This window comes from Lampris incognitus, chromosome 9 (assembly GCF_029633865.1).
Source record: "Lampris incognitus isolate fLamInc1 chromosome 9, fLamInc1.hap2, whole genome shotgun sequence".
NCBI lineage: Eukaryota > Metazoa > Chordata > Actinopteri > Lampriformes > Lampridae > Lampris > Lampris incognitus.
The window spans coordinates 16,466,260-16,484,949 of NC_079219.1; the positions used below are offsets into that span (position 1 = coordinate 16,466,260).

The 18,690-nt window shown below is 47.2% G+C and overlaps 1 long non-coding RNA gene across 1 annotated transcript; it reads left to right on the forward strand.

Annotated features, from left to right (window-relative positions):
* Positions 1–4,938: 4,938 nt before the first annotated feature.
* On the forward strand, positions 4,939–11,077 carry LOC130118192 (uncharacterized). The gene is made up of 4 exons (XR_008810746.1): positions 4,939–4,999; positions 8,458–8,622; positions 9,207–9,319; positions 9,746–11,077. It is a non-coding gene; the product is annotated as an uncharacterized LOC130118192 (long non-coding RNA).
* Positions 11,078–18,690: the final 7,613 nt, after the last annotated feature.

An 18,690-nucleotide genomic window follows, 5' to 3' on the forward strand; every position in this document is an offset into this window, starting at 1 on the left:
CTAAGTTGTGTCACGAACTGTGTGTGGCGGAGCTGACACCTTCCACAGACGACTGGAGTGCCACCGAGTGCCATCGCTGAGGAGGTAGGTGACTGGGCCCAGCTGACGGGTGACTTGAAGAGGAGAGGACCAGTATGAAGCCATTTTATTGTCCCTGTGGGGCCTGCGGACCCTGACGCAGTCTGACGCATTGATGTCTGGCACCCTGGTTCGTTTTGACTGGTCAAACCGTTGCTTCATCTGCGTCTGCTGATGAGTGACTGAAGCTCTCACCCCAGAGGGAGGTGCCTGGGGTGTGGAGGAGCGGAGCCTGTCAAGGGGCATGTACAGTTCCCAGCCCAGCATGAGAGAGACTGGGGAGACGCCTGTGGTCGAGTGCTGTGTGGCCCATAGTGCAGCAGAGTGTGACGGATGGCCTGTGTGAAAGAGCACCCTTGGGCCATGTGTGCTCTGAGGCCATTCTTCAGTGACTGGTGAAAACGTTCAACGCCGCCATTGGCCTGGGGGTGGTAATACGCAGTGCGTATATGACGGATGCCCTTGTTTTCGAGATAAACAGTGAACTCAGCAGAGACCAGCTGAGGACCGTTGTCAGTGGTGATGGTCTTTGGGAGGCCCCAGCGAGAGAAGAGAGAGTTCAGGAAGTGGTGAGTTCAGGCCATTTTGAGTGTAGATCGTAGGCGACCACCATGAAGCGTTGGTGGTGGGGAACTCCATGGTTCTCACCACAGATGTCAAACTGCAGGTGTTCCAAGGGCTGAGAGGGCCAGGCAAGAGGTTGCAGGGGTGGGGGAGCCTTGTCAGTCTTGCCACTCACAAGGCAGGCAGAACAGTCCTTCACCAGAGCCTCAATATCTCTGTCTATCCCCGGCCACCACACCAGGTGTCGGCAGCGCTGTTTCAGTTTCACAATGCCCAGGTGGCCTTCATGCGCCATATCAAAACACGCGCACGGGGAGCACCTGGGACCACTGTGCAAAACCCATGTGCCACGCAGGTGTCGTTCCAGCAGGAGAGCTCCTGTCTGACTCGGGCGAATGCAGCCAGCTCCTCTGGGACCTTGTGAGGCCAGCCGTTCTGGATGTAGGTGCGGAGCTGGGAGAGGACAGGGTCCTGTTCAGAGGCTGCCCTCAGCTCCTGCAGAGAGACAGTGGCCTGGAGGGGTGTGTGTAGCATTTGGACAATGTCCTAACCCTAACCCTAACACAGTCAGTGTCCGTCTGTGGAGCTGGAGTGGAGACAGAGCGAGAGAGCAGATCGGCGACAACATTGTCTCTGCCTGGGGTGAACTGCAGCCTGAAGTGTACTGGCAGAGGCGGTCAGACCAGCAGTACAGCCACAGGGGTTTGTGGCCTGTCCCAGATGTGGACAGCAGCGCTGTCAGGGCCTGGTGATCTGTCCTGAGGGTGAAGGAGCGGCCATAGAGGTAGAGGTGCCACCTTTCACAAGCCCAGATACAAGCTAACGCCTCACGCTCACCCACGGAGTACCGCTGCTCGGTCAGGTTGAGGGCAAGGGAGGCGAAGGCGATGGGCTTCTCCACACCGTTCTGGGTTTGAGACAGCACAGCCCCTATCGCTGTGGCTGACGCGTCACAGGTCACAAAGGTGGAGCTGGAGATGTCGAAGTGAGCCAACACTGGTGGTGAAGTCAGTTGAGTCTTGAGATCACGCACAGCGTCACTGCATGCCTTTGACCACACCCATGGCTCGTCCTTATGCAGCAGCTGGCGCAGGGGGGCTGTGGTTGCAGAGTACTGGGGAAGAAACCTCAGGTAGTAGCCTGTCATACCCAGGAATGAGGCGACGAGCTGGGCTCAGGGATGGCCTGAATGGCGTCCACGGTGGATTGTAGTGGAGTTACACCACTCGCTGACAGCCGGAACCCCATGAACTCGATGGCTGGCACAGAGAGGACACATTTCTCAGCATTGAGAGTTAGCTTGTGCTTAGACAGGGCTGCGAAGACCATGTTGAGGCGCTTGTCGTGGATTTCACTGGTGGGCCCGTGTACCACTATATCGTCCAGATAAATGGCCACGCGCGGTATGCCAGTCAGCACGGAGACCATGACTTTCTGGAAGCAGCTAGGGGCGAAGCTGAGACCGAAAGACATCCTGGTGTAGCGAAACACTCCTGCATGTGTCACAAAGGCTGTGAGGTTTCGGCTGCTGGGGTGGAGGGGCACCTGTACGTACCCCTGTCTGAGGTCGAGCTTGGAGAACACCTCAGAGCCATAGAACTGAGCAGTGAGTTCTTCTGAGGTGGGCAGTGGATACTTATCAGGGACCACTGCCTTATTTACTGCACGTAGATCGACGCAGACACGCAGGCCCCCCGACTTCTTCTTAGCCACCATGAGGTTTGAGACCCAGGGTGACGCGTCACCGGTTCAATGATGCCAGCTTCCAGCAGTTGTTGCAGCTCGGCGGAGACCCCATCACGGAGAGCCAGCAGGATGCGGCGCAGTGGTTGGATGACAGGTTTCACAGCAGAGTTGAGGAGAGGTTGATGGGCGAAGGCGGAGAGTCAGCCCAGCCCCACAAACAGTGATGGCCACTTCTGCTGCCAAGGCGTGGCAACAGTCAGGATTGCTGCCCACCCCCCCCCACCCCGTGTCTAAGAGGGAGAACCCCAGAGCAGAGAACAGGTCCAGGCCCATCAGGTTGGCCCCACGGCGTGCCACATGAAAAACTGCATTGGGCACCAGCTTGGTTCCATAGCGGACAGTCACCTGGAGAGAGCCAACCAGATCGATTTTGGAGTCACCATACCCACAGAGGACAGCTGAGGGTGCGGACAGTGGCAGTGAACTGAAAAATTGACTGTAAGTATCAACATTCAGGAGGGACACACCTGCACCGGTGTCCAACAGCAGGGGGATGCACACATCATTAATGTTGACTGTGCATGATTTGAATGACACTGGCCCAGAGCTCACATTGTGAATGATGGCGGTTGAAGACTGGGGGGTGTGGCCCTCTGACCCAGCCGGGGAAGATCGACAGACGTTGGCAAAGTGATTTTGCTTACCGCAGCTACGGCATCTCTGGCCACGGGCAGGACAGTTCTGAGCCTTTGAAGCATGAGACCGAGATCCACAGTTACCATAGGACTGTTGAGGGCGGGGCCGAGAACGCTGTCGTTGCAGTTGCAGAACGTCTTCAGTGGAGTCGGCGCCCGCCTCGCTCTGGCTGGGTTGCGTCCCGAGGGGCAGCCGTGAGTAGAGGGAGAACTCGTTGGCAGCTTGACTGGAGGTGGCCACTTGCTGTGTATTTAGCATAGCAGCACACTCAGCTGCTCTCTCAACTTGTAGTGCGATGGTAATTGCTCTGGACAGCAGCAGATCGTCTTTTTCCAGCAGGAGAGTCTCACGCACCTTTGTGTTGTTGGTGTGTTCGATTAGCTCGTCCTGAACCATCTTGTCCTGAAGCGCGCCAAACTTGCATGAGCTAGCTAGCCCTCGCAAATTAGCTACGTACTGCCACACAGACTCACCAGGCAGTTGGTGTCGCTGACGGAATATAAATAGCCGAAGGAGGCCACTCTGTGGAGCAGCGAAATGGGTGTTCAGAAGTCCCACAGCTTCGTCAAAGTTTGTGAAGTTCCACAGAGTCCCGAGCACACGATGAACCTCTGCTCCCAAGCAGTGTAGCAACAGAGCCGTCTTCCTAGCCTGGTTCACGTCGTCGAGCCCTGAAGCTATGAGGTAATTTTCAAAACTATGTAGCCAGCGAGTCCATGGTACCGGAGGCTCGCCAGGTAATGCCAGGAAGGGGGCAGGTGGTGGGAGAGATATATCCCATCCTCGTCGCCAATATTGTGTTTATAAATCACGTCAGGACACAGCGCTATCGCTCGACACAACCTCTCCGTTGCATTGTTTATTTTTCCTGACTCAGCGTCACAGGCAGACCCGATCAAACAACCCAGAGCCCGCGGGCATCACCAATCGATCCCAGCACAATAGAACAGCGCCAAATCAAACGCAGCACTGTCGATGTGTGCAGACATAACAGGGCTAAAAGGAAAGCTAGTTAATTATCAATGAATCAACTCTCATCATAATGACTTTCATCATGTCAGATATATACATTTACAAGCATAAACGTCCTAGGATTTGGTTCTGCTGGATATTAGTGCTACTTTTGACACCTACCATACTTGGCTAGTTTGTCTTCCTATTTCCAGTATCGACTCCCGTATTTTCACAATGTGTGTCTGGTGTGTGTGTGTGTGGGAGTCTATAAACGGCCAAACTAAAGCACTTGGGGCTTCGATTCTTCTTGGAGGTTATTGGGGATGATCAGGGGCACCTATAAAAAATAGCAGAACATTAAAAATCTGCATACTATGCGGAATATGCATAAAATATGTGGAATCCCTTCAGAATCCTGAGCAGTTCAACAAGATGGCGGGCTCTGGCTACGTCACGCCTCGGCTCTCTCCGCCGTTCGCACAAACCTCGCGTTCTTAACGGGTTGCTGGATGGCGGTCGGAGTCAGCGAGCAGCGTTGCAAATAGAAAGCGTCCGTGAAATAAGCCACAACGTCAGAGTCGCATTTGCATGGGTCGAGCACGGGCGTATATGGCGGCTGACACGTGAAGTGAACTCAATAAAGTTGTATGTTTTTGAATGGAAATCAGCGCGTGCGGGCGGTTCGGGTTTTGGCGGGTCTGACGAACAATAAAGTTGGCCGCTGTTGCGCGCGTGGAAGTGTCCGAGTGTCTTATCTGATGAATCAGATTTAAAGGCCCAAACATACTCGGGCGGAACGCACGCGGAGCGGACTCCACGAGGAATGTCCGCAGTCATTTGGGCTTCCATAGTCGAGCGCACTTCCGCGTTGTAGTTTCCTGTAAAAACTCCGTGAAACACTACATTACCCACAATGCTTGCGCGTTGTTTACACTCTTCTGTCATGGCGTCCGACACTGACGACGAGGAAGAGATGCTCTTGCCTGCTGGCTCTACAAGAAAATAAACTGAAGAGACGGTGGTATGTATCCTCTCTGTGACGTGTCGTACAGGTGTGGGTACTTTCGCACCTTCTACTCATATGTTTTCCGAATGTGTGTGTGGTGTTAGTGTGTGTGTGTGTTAGTGTAGATAGCGGGACCGAAAACTAAAGCATTTATGATCCTAATTTCTTTTGGAGGTGGTAGGTATTGTTCCAGAGAGGACCAGAAAAATAGCAGAAAATTAAAATATAAGTATACATAATTATGCATAATTATGCAAAAATATGCATTTTCTAAAAATGGCTAAAAACCACTTTTCTCGGCATTTCAAGTGATTCTGAGCATTTGGGGGGAGGGAGTTGGAGTGGGGGGGGGTTAGGGGCAGGGGGAAGGCGGTTAGCTGGCAGGATGAAGAGGAGGGAGATTTAGACGGGTGGATAACCAAACCGCTACATTGTAGCGGGGTTCTTCTATATGTAAATAAACTATGAGACTGTGGTCATGACTGAGGTCCTGTTGCCGCGTCACTGATTGGGCTGATGTGACACCAGGAGCGGTCATCCTGGATTTAGCTAATAAACGTCATGATCACCGCAACTTGGTTGCGGGTCACTTACTAGTTTCTATATATGTTTGTATGTAAGTAAGTATGTATGTACTGTAAATATGTACATATGTATGTACCTACCTACAATTTAGGGGTTGACAATATGGATTTTCAGGGCTGATACTCATACTGATTATTAGTAATCAAGGAGAGCGATAACTGATATTTGGAGCTGATATACATTTGCAGCAAAAATAAAAACCTTGGTGTCAAAATTTTGTATAACACAAACTCCAACGCAGAACTCCACTGAAATGCCTTTAAGCATATGTTTAATTAAAAGAAAACATTTCAACATTATGTTAAATCATCGACAAATAAACTTGACGTTTGATAGATGCCAGACTTCGGTAAACTCTTCAGTTTACCACCAGGTTTTCGTAAGCTTTGGTTAAAACCATGGGCAAGTATTAGGATTCCACGTCTAATCTCACCTCTCTTAAGAGTTAGAATTTCCCTCCTAATTCTTATTTCCCTCAAATTCCTGATTTTCCTTGTTCCGTCAGTAACATATCAAATTTGAATTCCTACAATTTTTAAAATACCTATTTTCAGATTCTCATCCCTCTGATCGTTGATCACTGCGGTGAGTGAGTCTGGTCTCGGGTCTCAGGTCCCCCATCTTTCAGTCCCGTTTTTGTGGGTGACGCGGAGCTGAAGAATTAGTCCTCAGGATGTTCCTTCACCTTTGGCGCCAAGTCCAGAAACTCTCACACGAGTGATCCCAATTCTGAGATCAAATTTGTGGTGGAAATCTGAAAATAAGGAGTCTTGCAAGTGTAATAGATTAAATAGAAATTTAATGAGCGTTCTGTAGAAAGGATCAGACACAATAGCTAGGCAATCTGCAAGGTCTGATGATGAGGGGTTGGAAAGTATATGCTTTATAGGGGAAGTTGCAGACAGCCTGATAAGCAGGATGCCTGTACCTGGCCGTTCCTGGAGCAGGCTGGTTAGAGTCAGTTTGAATCACGGCAGATGGCATGTCATCTGTGTGTGTCAAGGACAGGTCAGTAACAAAAAATGCTTGTGCTGAGGATCCGTGGAGTACAGAAGGCCAGATAGAGACATGGTGCCTGTGTGCATTAGGTTAAAGGATACCTGGTAAGTTTCTGTCAAAGTGGTGTGATGGTCTATTCCGTTGCCTACCAACACGGGGATTGCCCGTTCGAATCCTCGTGTTACTTCCGGCTTGGTCAGACATCTCTACAGACACAGTTTGCTGTGTCTACGGGTGGGGAAGCTGGATGTGGATATGTGTCCTGGTCACTGCACTAGCGCCTCCTCTGGTCAGTCGGGGTACCTGTTCGGGGGTGGGAGGGGACTGGGGGGGGTAGCGTGATCCTCCCATGCGCTACGTCCCCCTGGCGAAACTCCTCACTGTCAGGTGAAAAGCGGCTGGCGACTCCACATGTATTGGAGGAGGCATGTGGTAGTCTGCAGCCCTCCCCCGCTCGGCAGACGGGGTGGAGCAGTGACCAGGATGGCTCAGAAGAGTAATGGACTGCATTTTATATAGTGCTTTTCAAGTCTACCGACCACTCAAAGTGCTATTTTACAATGTATACCTCGCCACATTCACCCTTTCACACACACATTCATACACTGATGAAGCCATTGAAACTCACCTACAGGTGGATCAGTATAAAGTTCTGTGGAATTTATCTGTAGAAATCAGTTTACTGAAAGAATTATTACGAACAGACCACTGGCTATTGCATATTTTGCATGAAAATCAGCGTATGAATATCAGTTTTGTTTTTAACCAATGAGTCCCCATTTACAGGGGCACCTCAGTGGCTCACCTGGTAAAGCATGTACCACATATGGCTAAGTCCTTATCGCAGCGGCCTGGGTTCAAATCCAGCCCGGGCCCTTTGCTGCATGCCATCCCCTCTCTCCCCCCTGCGTTTCCTGTCTCTCGACTATTACTATCTTGTAAGGGCAAAAAAAAAGAAGAAAAAGAGTGGGGTAATTGGCAGAGTACAATTGGGGAGAAGAAAAAGGGGAGGGGGACACCAACTCATATGGGCAAGTAATGTTATGTTCGCAATAAAGTAGCTAAAATAAGTTCCAGTTGCACTATCACCAACATTACTCAAAGACATAGCTATCACTACAGCTAACTGATCTGCAGTTAACTGCAATTTGCAGTTGTTACAGCAACAGAGGGCATTATTTGGGCATTTTCTGCGGTGTAACGGGGAAACTGGGCATGCTTGTCATTATAGAAGTAGACAATAAGATTGTGGTGTTTTTGCAACTTCAGCATAGAAGATTGTGTTGTTTATTGCAACTTTGACAATATCTGCTGCCTTACCTTCAAAACACAACTCTGCTCGCTCACCGGAGCCAATGCGTCCCTGTGTGCCCATCCGTGGCACAGCAGCCTTCAGTGCTGAGAGGCCGTTACGCGTGACGTGTAACCCGTCAGATAGTGCAGTGGGTGACACATTGCTCAAGACCACAGAGTGGTGACTACAGACCAGTAGCGAACCCTGGCTCTTGATGACTTTTTAGATATTACCTTTTAGAATATCCCAGACCCTCAGAGAGATGGGATAAGATAACAAAAATAACGAAATAAAAAAATGACAAAATAAAATAAAAATAGCAAAAGATAACAGTGGAAAGAAAAAATTATAAAAACAACAATAATAAAAAGACAACAACAATAGCAATGAAATATATATATACAGTTGGAAGAATACCTTCAAATATACACCTTACAAAGCACTGGGGTATAGGCTGATCTAAACAGGTGAGTTTTCAGTTGTGACTTGAAAGAAGCAACAGATGTGCACTGGTACAGACCCTGAGGGGGACCATTCCACAGGTTTGATGCCAGAAGGTAGAGGTTTCTCTAACTCCTGTTGTCTCCTCTTTCAGCAGGTTGTGTCTGTTGGTGGTTCTGGTGTAAAGGACTTAAATTCTTCATCCAAACAAGTGGAAAGTTTGCATGTCGACAGCGGTCACGCTTCCACTCACGAAACTCCAGTTTACTCAGTAAGCCAACACATGTCCCCTCCAGTGAAATCAGACCAGTCACAACAGGTAGGTTGATCTACTTCACCTCTCTTCTCTTCTCTTCTCTTCTCTTCTCTTCTCTTCTCTTCTCTTCTCCTTTCCTCTCCTCCTCCTCTTTCCCCTTCTCTTCTCTTCTCCCCTCTTCTCTTGTCCTCTCCTCGTCTCTCCTCTCTTCTCTTCTTTCATCTCCTCCCCCTCTCATTTCCTCTTCTCTTCTCTTCTCTTCACCTTTCCTCTCCTCTTCTCTCCTACTATCCTCCCCTAACCTCTCTTCTCTTCTCTTCTACTATCCTCGCCTAACCTATCTTCCCTTCGCCTATCCTACTTGCCTCTCTTCTCTTCTCTTCTCTTCTCTTCTCTTCTCTTCTCTTCTCTTCTCTTCTCTTCTCTTCTCTTCTCTTCTCTTCTCTTCTCTTCTCTTCTCTTCTCTTCTCTTCTCCTCTCCTCTCCTCCCCTCTCCCCTCTTCTCATCTCTTCTCTTCTCTTCTCTTCTCTTCTCTTCTCTTCTCTTCTCTTCTCTTCTCTTCTCTTCTCTTCTCTTCTCCTCTCTTCTCTTCTCTTCTCTTCTCTTCTCTTCTCTTCTCTTCTCTTCTCTTCTCTTCTCTTCTCAGGCCTCTGACATTCAGTTAGGTGAGATTATCTACTCGACAGTATCCGTCAGACCAAGAGAAACCAGACCTCCACACCATACAGAAAACACAGCTCAGGGGGGGGGAAACACCAGGTAAGCTCACGAGAAATTTAAAAAAAAATCAAATGACTGATTCTATTTTCAGTTTTCTCATTTTTTCTTTAGTTTGTCATGGTCACTTACAAAATGAAATGGCTCCTATGAACAAAACATCCCAATCCTCCACATTATTTACATTATATATATAATCCAGTGAGTCAAGTAAATTCTCTATTAGACAATACAAGCCTGCATCCCTCAGTTGGGTGAAAGGAAGCGGCTGGCGACTACACATGTATCGGAGGAGGTATGTGGTAGTCTGCAGCTCTCCCCGGATCAGCAGAGGGGGTGGAGCAGCGACCGGGACGGCTCAGAGAATGGGTTGATTAGCTGGGTACAACTGGGAGAAACAGGGGGAAGAATAAAAAAGTTTGACCCTTTAAGTGATATTCAATCTCTCACCTGTATTTCCTGTTACAGAACCCCAGGAGAGGAGGGGGACCCTGTTGTCTACAGCACCGTGGCTCGCAGAAGCTGATTTTGTTGGAAGTGTTTGTGCGTATGGACAGCACATTAACTTTAAACAGTTTCACATCCAGGCCTTTTCTCATCTCTGCCATCTACAAGACAGAGACGTATTTCAAAAAGTACAAATTCGAAAAATACTGTGTGATTGCAGAAATTATGTAAACCATTACCGCTAGTTCTGGTATCTTTAACAAATTGTTATGTATTTGTTTAATGTTTTCTCCATGATTTTATTTCAACTGTTTTCATGTTGGGCACAGTGGTTCGCGCAGCCACCGCACAGCAAGAAGGTCCTGGGTTCGAGCCCCGGGGTAGTCCAACCTTGGTGGGTCATCTGGGGTCATCCTCTGTGTGGCGTTTGCATGTTCTCCCCATGTCTGTGTGGGTTTCCTCCAGGGGCTCCAGTTTCCTCCCACAGTCCAAAGACATGTAGGTCAAGTGAATCGGCCATACTAAATTGTCCTTAGGTATGAATGTGTGTGTGTGTGTCGGCCCTGTGATGGTCTGGCGGCCTGTCCAGGGTGTCTCCCTGCCTGCCGCCCAATGACTGCCGGCATAGGCTCCAGCATAACCGTGACCCTGAGAGCAGGATAAGCAGTTCAGATAATGGATGGATGGATGGATTGATGTTTTCGTGCCCTGTCTTGGTGGGAAACACAGAAACGAGAACTATAATCTCAGCTGGGCTCTCTTGGTTGGATATGAGTTGTGTAATGGAACGGTTTCCTTTCTTTTTAGAGCCTCCCTGCCACTAGGGGCATTGTTCCATTATCTTGAGTCTTTTGCCTTCTAGTGGCATAGTTAAGTACCGCAGTTTCAGCTTCCTTTTCCTGTGACAAGAAAATGGTGTGGCAATACAGCAATGTTCATGCTCCGTCATCAGCCATCACCTAGTTTCTACCCCTTTGAGTGGCAATATCTGTAAGTAAAGCTATTAGCCATCATTGCTAGAATCTTTATTTTGAAGTATTTTTTACATATTTGCTACAGTTTGTATAATTTTGGTAACATGTATGATAGCACATTTTAATGATGGCATTCAGGCTATACCTTTGACACTGAACACTGTATTTACGCTAGCATCAAAAACCTGATTAGTTACAACTTACATTTTATTCCTGCAAAGAAAATGTTCGTTTTATACTTACCTTTGTTTCCTGAAAAACAGAGGATTAGTTGTCCTAACTGTAACTCTAGATTGAGTAAGCTATTTTTGTATTGTATACTGATGTATGCTTTTCTGTATGTTTATTTTCAGTTTCACACTTCCTTGTTATTAAATCCCGTCCATATTCAACACTGGTCTGTTCCTCGGGGGATATGACGCAAGGGAGAGTTTAGCTGGCTGTAAAAAACCTAATACAGGGCAAGAGTCACATTGGGTGTAGCAGTACAGGTTGAATCGGGGAAAAGGGAAATGTTATCCATGTGGTCTTTGAGCTGGCTCAAGCTAATCAACAAACAGGCTTTTTTTAGATTTCAAATTTTATTCATGACAATGGGGAGGACGTGGTTTACGTTGTTTCGGTAATCGTCTTCATGGCCCTGTTTTTGTTTGTGAGATGCAGTGAAAATAATGATTTGATAAATAATTGGAAGTGCCTGCACAGATTGTTGATCTGCCGACTTTTAATGCAATTTTGGAAGAAAATACTGGGGGAAAGGATTTATGGGGACATACGCGTTGGCAGCCTCCCTTCGGTTTATGTGGTGCGAAAACAGTTGTGAACATGATCGCCGGATCGAATCCCTGTGTTACCTCCGGCTTGGTCGGGCGTCAGTAGGGACAACATGTCTGCGGGGGGAATAGTCCATGGGCCAGACGATATTTCCGTACACTCAAGGTGGCAAAACTTACTTATAATTTTTGAAAGGATCCATGTCTGTAGATGATATTTTGGTATGATAACCATTCCTGAGTGGCAGCTGTATCACAGTTATCAGCTCATGAAGTTAACCACCCGCTAAACTAAATTGCATTTTAGACGCTGGTGCATATCCTGGTTTAGCCTCATGGTCAGGACATTTTTCAATGTTCTATAATATTGTCTTTGGTATCATTTCAAAGGGGACCTTCTTAGCTTTCATTCAAGCCCTGTTGTGGATATTTCTCACAAATATAGAGGTCACTTGAGCTCTTCAACCCATCAATAACACACATCTTTCTGCAATGTTCGCCTAAACTATATACTTTCTTTTAGCCCTGTGGCCTCTAGGAATATCAGGGACACAAAAGACAAAAACTGGAATACTCACAGGACTGTAAAGATTCAGGAAATGTATAATATACCCATACTATTTCATTGTGTGAGGTGATTGTGAGCCTTAAATGAGAACTAGACCAAAGCCAGTTAGGTCACAAACTGGTCTCTATACATTTGTTTAAATGCACAATCAAAATACATGATAAAAAGGAATACCATAGTGAGGTAATGAACTATTTTAATATTTTAAACAACATTGACATTTACATATACTTAGTCAATGATACATGTAATCCCATATCATTAGTGGGTATATGTAATGGTAATGGGTAGAGTAATGGGTATATGTGAATATGGTTACATTATTGTTATCAAGCTCTGGGTAACCAAGTCCAGAATCAACATCCTGTGCATCAATAGACTACTACCACAGTAATACCATCAGAATCATCACACTGTCATTCATCAAACTGCTTGTTTCTCTCATCATCTGACTCCCCAAGTTCAAAGTCCAGTTCTGGACCATCCTGCTGTTTTTGGTTACTGCAGGTCTGTAACCTGCACATGTCTGTGCATGGAAGTCCATTTGACAGGCACATGCAGCTTGGCATTTTGCATGAATGCACACACTTGCATGTTAGCATTTCCAAGATCACATCTGGTGCAGGTGGGGAGCGCATCCAGTAAATGGCCAGCTTGCCTTCATCGTCTGTCCATCCATACTCAGTAGGGCTTGGCACCACAGGGTTAGCCTGCAGACAGCACTTCCATATTGCTGCCTGATAGTTGGCTCGTTGAACATGCATAAAGAGACAGTCTCTACATGGTGGCAGCTGGCTGGACTCAACCTCTCCCCTTTTGGTGCAGAAGAGCTGGTAACGCAGTTTGTTCACCTCAGCAGTGCTGCTATTAGCAACATACATCCGACAGGTGAACTGCTCAATTTTCTGGAACAGCTCATCACTCACATTCCATGTCTGTCCCAGTTGACTAAAAGTCTCTTGGCAGGAAGTGTGCTTTCTCACTATCTTCAGGGCATTCAGCTTCCCTCGACCAGCGAATGCACTGACAGTGTCGCAGCCTGTGAAGGCATGTAAGCCAATTAGGCTGTCACAGATGCTGTCTCCAAGTGAACTTGCCAGTTTGGTGATGTCCCACACTTCTGGTAGATGGGACAGGTGATGTCCTTCTGGAAGCCAAGACAAAGCACCATGACATCAGTGTCCTCAGCTGTGATGATAACTGACTTTGAGCCTGCATTTGCTGCATGCAATGCATGCAGGAGCAGACGGGTGTCAGCTTCTTCATGTGTGGAGTGCAGTTCTGCTGCTTCCTCACACCCATCTTCTGTCAACTTGTAGCAGGTTTCCTCACAGGTCATGTACATGCACATCTGCTTCATCTCTCTTGATCCTTGGACTCTGTAGATCTGGATGAGACCATTTGCACCTGCCTTGACCTGTCAGGTCTCTCAGCTGTCTGAGGTACATGCTTCTATACTCAGCTGTGAGATAATATTTGGTCACAGCTCCTGGCTTCAAGCTGAATCCCTTTGTCCCTCCAGCTGTTTGGGTGTCTTTGTTCACCGTTTCTTCTATAGCGTGGTCAACAGGGATTCGGCCAAAGGGATTGGTGGAGCCCAGTTGGACTGAGAAGCCTCCTTCCATGAATTCTGTGTACACATCTGGGTGTGTGATGGGCAGCTCAGACATCTGGGCGTAGTAGTAGGGGAGGTAGCGTGCATAATTCATCCTGTCATAAGCAAAGCACCATGGGATCATTGCTCGAATGCTAGCCAAGTGTAGCATCCAGTCTCCCTCTCTGGATGCTCGGATGAGCCCCAACAAGATTTCAACCATGTCCAAATAGGACATCCAGAAGTTCGAGAGGCTGCCGTTTCCACCTCTAAGGAACTCACGGTAGACTTCAAATAGATCCATGATGCATGTACAAGAGCTGTTCTCGAGGACCTCTTTCAAAGCATGTTGTGAGACTTCTTTCCCAAGGCTGTCAATGGTCTTCAGTGTCTCATTCAGGTGAACCATGTCATTCCTGTGAGTTTCTTCCAACCAGGACAGGAAACCATTCAAGGTCAGTCGCATGAGAGCCTCATACAGGAGCTTGTGTAGTCGCACTGCCCTGTTGTACTTGCGGCCATCCATAACACCAGCAATTGAGTCTTCTGCAATCATGCCAGACTCAATGCAGAGGTCTTTGAGTCCAGCATCTTGGAAACGCTTTCCTATTATTGCCAGCAGTGTGCAGATGGTGTGGAATACCCCAAGCCTAACGATGATATCATGGAACTTGTCATGGTGTTTCCATGTGATCTCGACAGCCTTCGCATACAGGGCTTGGTCAAAGACACAGACAATCTTCCTCAGGCCTAAGCACTGCATGATGCTCAGTGACTGGTTAAGCACCTCGTTGACAGTAGACATTTGTGTCGCTGGAGCATTGATGGTAGGCAGATAGCCTATATTGTCGGGGATGACCGTCATCTCTCCTCGAGTCAGGATGTTGAAGCCTGTCCAGCTGCTGACTGACTGTTCTTCTTGTTGTGACATGCGTGCTAGGACCCAAAGAAGGTTTTTCTCTCTGGCAAGCTTAGTATTGGCTGCAGTATCGGCATCTGACTTTTTGCTTTGTGGTGGCCCTACCCGTTGTCCAGCATTGTAAGTTGGTAACATTGGTGGGGGTCCATCAATGCTTCTCTTCTTTGTTTTGGGAACAGTGGGCATGGGTTGGACAGGAAGTGGGTTGACTGGCTTTGCTTGCACAGCAATCCCATTGATTCTGTGAGATGTTCCCTCACCACTGACAGTTTCTTCAAGACGGTCGATATTGTCCCAGGCTAAAGTTGTGAATATGCCAGGATGGATGTTAGCTGGAAGGGCAATGCCACTCCCTGATGATGAGAGTTTCTGGAGACACAGGGCAGTGTTGATCTCTTCCATCTGTGAATAGGACACACTGTGACCAAGTCGGTTGAGGATGTTTATCAACTCTACATTTCCTGTCAACGATTTGACACTGAATGGCAGAACAATGTGCTTGGAAGGCTTGGTATTTCCACATGTCACTGCATATACTATGTCATGGCCAAATGACTGCAGAAGGCACTGCACTCTCTGGGATGCATGATCAGGATCATTTGAGCCTGTGAGTAGAGAGTACAGGAAGATAATGAGCGACTCTGGAATGGTAGGACATTCTGCTTCTGGTTTGACTTCAGGCGGCCAGGTTTGAGGAACATCTTGACTTTTAATGTCTGCTCTCAATTTGATGGCTGCTTTGGCTATAACATCTTGTGCACTGACACTTTTCAGGGTCTGCAGCTCCCTTTTGAGAGACTGATTTTCTTTGGCAAGTTCCCTCATGGACAAGTTATCGGGATAGAGGAGGAATTTTCCTTTCTCATCAGGGAATATCTGCAAGGCTCCAGCAAACTCACTCTCCAGGTTTCGCCTTATGTGCTTCTTGGTTGATTCCTTGACTTGGGCAATGCCTTGGGAGTTCATTGAAGCTACCAGTCTAGAAGAGAGATCAGTCATTGTCATCACTTGAGGATTGCCAAAAAGCTCCATCCTGATGAAGAGGAACAGCTCATTGTATGCCTTATTCACAGCAGCTTCATACTGGGCTGCAGCATCATCATCTTCATTGCTGGCAACCTCTCCTTTGGAAACCTCTTCTTTGGTGTAAAGTCTATAGCATGACCTGTGGTAGTGCCCTTCAGCTGCTACAAGGTCTCTACTCACAATGGCAAGGATTCTGCTGTCCCTTTTCTTTGTGGCTGCACTCCTGATCTTTGCATCAGCTCGCAGTTCTCGACACTGCACCAGTACTTCTCTCGTATTCTGTGTCTTGGAATATTTGCTGTTTTTCTGACAAAATATGCACTCTGCATCATAAGTCCTAGATGTACTTGGAGCATGTCGAGCTACTCTCTTAGATTGTTTCTCTTCAGCAGAGACACAACTTTTCTTTTCTTTTGCAAGGAGGCCATCAAGAATTTGCTTCATAGTGAAGATACTGCGACACTTTCTGTGGTAGTAGATTGCTGGAATCTGTCCCTCAGGAATGTCTTTTGCCAGTTTCAAAACTGGTGCATGATTTCGTATCTGAGCTGCCCTGAGCAGAGTTCTCCATGAGTCGACACTTTGTAGTGAAACCAGCTTATCTGTATCATCAGAACAGTGGATAATGCACTCCACCCGTGGGCGCTTTGGTATTGGGTAAAAACTTGCTTGTTCACCAGTGGCCATATTCAGTCAGTTTTCACCTGCCACATACAAACAAATACATGTAACTTAGGTGTATGAACACTACTAAAAAAAAGTTTACTTTGCTTCACCAGCGTCATATTACCATTATTTATCTTACATAGCCACAAATACATTATCTAGTTGCTATGCAACAGCTGTATTTTGTCCACATGAGGCCGCTAAAATCAACACAAGATGAAAGTTCCTCGTAGCCACTTTAACTAATCATATTAACATATACATTAAAAGAACATGCTAACATTATGGGAAATTAGCTTACAATCTTCTCCAGAGTGAGACAAGAAGATAGATACCAGTTTCCTCTATATGTGTTTAGTAGAAAGCTATCTGGCTGCACGTTAGCCTAGCTTAGCAAAATGAATGGAAGTACACAGTACTGGTTATCCTTGGTTGTTGGCCAACTAAGAACTGTCCCAGAGTTTAAGCTAGGCTAATCAGTACCAGGGGTGTTGAAATGCTATATTTGTAAAAATCTGGGCAAATACACAATCGTGAGAGGCACAGAAACAGGTTTCCTGAAAGAAAAATGAAATAGCTGCTCATTTGGAAAGGTTATCATGTATTATTTTACTTCTGTTAGTGTACCAAATAAAATGGCACCAGTGGAGTTGTGTCACCTTGGGTGATATCGATATCTGGTCTGACCCATCGACTAACTGGCTTTGGTCTAGTTAGTTTCTTAGTAATAATGCCCTTCTAATTTAAGGTTCACACAATGAAATAGTATGGGTATATTATACATTTCCTGAATCTTTACAGTCCTGTGAGTATTCCAGTTTTTGTGTTTTGTGTCCCTGATATTCCTAGATGCCACAGGGCTAAAAGAAAGTATATAGTTTAGGCGAACATTGCAGAAAGATGTGTGTTATTGACGGGTTGAAGAGCTCAAGTGACCTCTATATTTGTGAGAAATATCCACAACAGGGCTTGAATGAAAGCTAAGAAGGTCCCCTTTAAAATGATACCAAAGACAATATTATAGAACATTGAAAAATGTCCTGACCATGAGGCTAAACCAGGATATGCACCAGCGTCTAAAATGCAATTTACTTTAGGGGGTGGTTAACTTCATGAGCTGATAACTGTGATACAGCTGCCACTCAGGAATGGTTATCATACCAAAATATCATCTACAGACATGGATCCTTTCAAAAATTATAAGTAAGTTTTGCCACCTTGAGTGTACCGAAATAGGAAATTTTGGGCTCTGGCCCATGGACTAGAAAGCCAGATGTGGGTATGAGTCCTGGTCGCTGCACGGACGCCTCCTCGGGTCAGTCGGGGCACCTGTTCGGAGGAGGGGGGGAATAGCGTGATCTTCTCACGCGCTGCTTCCCCCTGGCGAAACTCCTCACTGTCAGGTGAAAAGAAGTGGCTGGCGACTCCACATGTATCAGAGGAGGCATGTGGTAGTCTGCAGCCCTCCCCGGATCGGCAGAGGGGGTGGAGCAGCGACCGGGACGGCTCGGAAGAGTGGGGTAATTGGCCAGATACAATTGGGGGGGAGGGGGGGTCCAAAAGAAGAAAAAAAAGAAGAAAAAAAAAGTTGTGAACATTTATTGATTATAGATGATTAGCGTGCATTTCCACCCTTCAGATGCATCCTTTAGATATTACATTGTGGTGACCCACATATATATAACGAGAGACATTCACCTAAGAGGACGGTGTACCTTTAAGGGAAGAGGCGAGGGGTCAGATAATGCACTTCCGCTTCACGGTTCGGTGTCATTGTCGAATGTATGACATGCTAAGTTGGAGCTAGTAAACTACCTCGACTACGTCTACTCTCACGTCTCCTGTCTCGTTGTTTTCTAACTCCACATTGGTGACCCCGACGTGATCGAACTACTAATACGAGTATGTCTGACAACGACGACGCCCGCTCCCGACGCCGGTGCTAACAACATGGCTATTGCTAACGCTAGCATTTAGGCCGCTACTGTGAAGCTACCCGACTTTTGGCAGCATAATCCACGGCCGTGGTTTCAACATGTGGAAGCCCAGTTCCAGCTGAGAGGGATAACGCAGGATGCAACGCAGTACTTCCACGTAGTGGCGGCGTTAGACGCATCGACAACGGCGCGAGCAATGACACTGTTGGAAGCTCCGCCAGCTGCTGGCAAGTACGATGCTATAAAGACATTCCTCCTGAAACTATTTGAACTGTCGGAGCTGGAGAAGGCAGACCGTTTACTGTCCCCGAATGGCCTCGGCGACGGCAAAACTGTCTGAGTTAATGGAACAAATGCTGTCTGTGCTGGGATCGGCTGATCCGGCCTTTCTTTTCACACACATTTTTCTGAGGCAGCTCCCTGCACCTGTACGCACAGCACTGGCCAGTTCTCCTCTCGCCGCCTCCAAGGACTACCGTTCTCTGGCTGCTGAAGCAGACAGGGTTTTC